Source organism: Dromiciops gliroides, chromosome 2, assembly GCF_019393635.1.
Source record: "Dromiciops gliroides isolate mDroGli1 chromosome 2, mDroGli1.pri, whole genome shotgun sequence".
In the NCBI taxonomy this organism is placed as follows: domain Eukaryota; kingdom Metazoa; phylum Chordata; class Mammalia; order Microbiotheria; family Microbiotheriidae; genus Dromiciops; species Dromiciops gliroides.
The window spans coordinates 397,799,198-397,801,775 of NC_057862.1; positions in this window are offsets into that span (position 1 = coordinate 397,799,198).

The window sequence follows — 2,578 nt, forward strand, 5'->3', positions numbered from 1 at the left end:
GAAGAGGCTACCTTGAACGATCTTTCACTCCCTTCCAGGTTTTGTGGCAGGGCACAGCATATACCTTGGAAACACTACTGACTTCTTGAGAAAGGTCAGGCCTGGGATTTAAGAATAACTATTAAATCAATTGAAAATATGCTGATGCTGTGGGGCAGCTCGGTGGCGCAGTGGATAAAGCACTGGCCCTGGATTCAGGAGGACCTGAGTTCAAATCTGACCTGAGACACTTGACACTTACTAGCTATGTGACCCTGGGCAAGTCACTTAACCGTCATAGCCCCACCCACCCCCCAAATAGTGATGCTTACTGAATCTGAACTTTCCACTGTTGCATTGCAAATAGAGAACAAAAGCTATTGCATTGCTGCTTGCTCGTGTATTTCCATTGTAAAAAAAACCCAACAAACTTTTGAGCCATCAATCTTTTGTAACAAATAGGAGCTCAGTCACAGAATAACTAAATATTCTTTTCTCATAATAGTGCCTTTGCTTTTCTAGCTCATGAAATCCTCCTAGCTGGCTCTGACCTGAGGACCATGAATCTGTCAAAAACAGTGATCATTTCCCCCCCTCTTTTATTGATTTATCTCTCCTTTCTTTCTTAAATTCAGTTTTGATAGTCACGTGGAGTACATTTCTTATCTCATTCCATTTCTGGTTCGAACCTGAGCTTGTATGTATGAGGGCTTTGCAGCTAGATATGAAAACAGATTAAGCTTATCTGACCACCCTCCAAAACCTCACATTAGATCTAAATAGCATTAAAGCTTTGGCTTAACTTCATAGATGCTTCTTATGAAAGTTCCCTCATAAATAGGCATCACAAAGGTCCTTGTGCTATTGAAGTATGTGGGTGTCCATTAGCCTCAGAACACATAGGCTGAAAATATGTTTATATGCAAAATGACAAGAGTTTAATACCAAGTAATATCAGGATAAATATTTTTTCCAATATTTCTGCTATTACTATTACTGTTGTGAATAATCTGTGTTCACATATTTTCTTATACTTTGCAAAGAGCTTTACCTACATTTCATTTAATAGAATCGCAGAATCTCAATGTGATATGGGACCTCAGAGGCCATTGAAGCCAAACCAGTATCTTGACCAAGAATCCTCTCTATAACATTCCCCTGGGGCAGCTAGGTGGCACAGTGGATAGAGTACTGGCCCTGGATTCGGGAGGACCTGAGTTCAAATCCAGCCTCAGACACGTGACACTAGCTGTGTGACCCTGGGCAAGTCACTTAATCCCCATTGCCCTGCAATAAACAAACAAACAAACAAATAAATAAAATATAACATTCCCCCCACCAAAGTAGTCATCTATCCCCTATCCAAGTTGACATCAAATTCATTCATGACTACTCTTTGGGTCTGCTTATGCAATCAGTTCTGAATTTGCCTAAACTATACTGTTTTCTAGCCAGTTCTTCCATCTTATTCACAAAGATAACATGGGAAATTTTAACTAAATGCCTTGCTGAAATCTGCCTGTGCAGCAGGGTATAGTGAAAAGAATATTAGCTCTGAAGTCAAAGGACCTGGGTTCAAATCCTGCCTCTGGCCTACAAGCTGTGTGAACTTGAAAAAATCACTTTCCTTATCTGGGCTATGTTTTTTTTTAAATCTATGAAAATGGGGGATTGGATTTTTTGTTATCTGAGGTCCCTTTCAACTCTAATACTCAATGATTCTATGACACTATCTCCAAAAGAAAAAAATTCAAAAATGTTAGTAGTCTTTTAAAAAAAATTTTTTTAAGCTGAGGCAGTGAAGTGGCACAGTAGATAGATGGACTGCTGGGCCAGAAGTCAAGAAGACCCAATTTACAAGTGCCTTACTGTGTGATCCTGGGCAAATCACTTAATGTCTTGTTTGTCTCAGTTTTCTTAATTGTAAAATGTTATAATAACAACATCTATCTTGCAGGTTGTTGTGAGAATCAAATGAGATATTTGCAGATCCTTTGGCAAATTGTAGGTGGTGTACGAATGCTTATTAATTTCCTCCCCCTTCTTTTTTTTTTTTAATATTAGGTCAATTTGCTTCTCTAAGGTTACTTCATATATTGGCTTTATAATCTTCCACACCAATTTTTGGTTCCAGACTTAATGAATGCTTAGGAAGTTGGAGTAGTTTAACAGTAAAATGTCTTATCCAAATCTAAAATTCTATCATCTAATAGATAGCTTCTCCTGGGCTAAGGTGGGGCAGAGAGGGAGAGGAGCTTAGGGGTGAGGAAGGAGGAAATAAGCCTGATTTGATAGAAGTGTTGTCAAGAATGCATTCTTGCAGCCATTACATGCTATGTTGTCATGAAGAGAGATAACCACACGATGGCAGCAAAGACCAAGAGCAATCACAATCTCCAGCGAATGACCCTGAGACCAAATATCCAGATCTGGCTCACACAAGGAGAAAAGGTTTGTAACTTCCTGACCCTGGTGGCAGAAGCTAAGCAGAAAAACTGAAATATCTGACAATGAATTATAAATGACAATATCTATATTAAGTTCCTCATATAATTTTTCTTGGTTTCTGTGTGGATTGTACTTTAGACAACAGAGAATC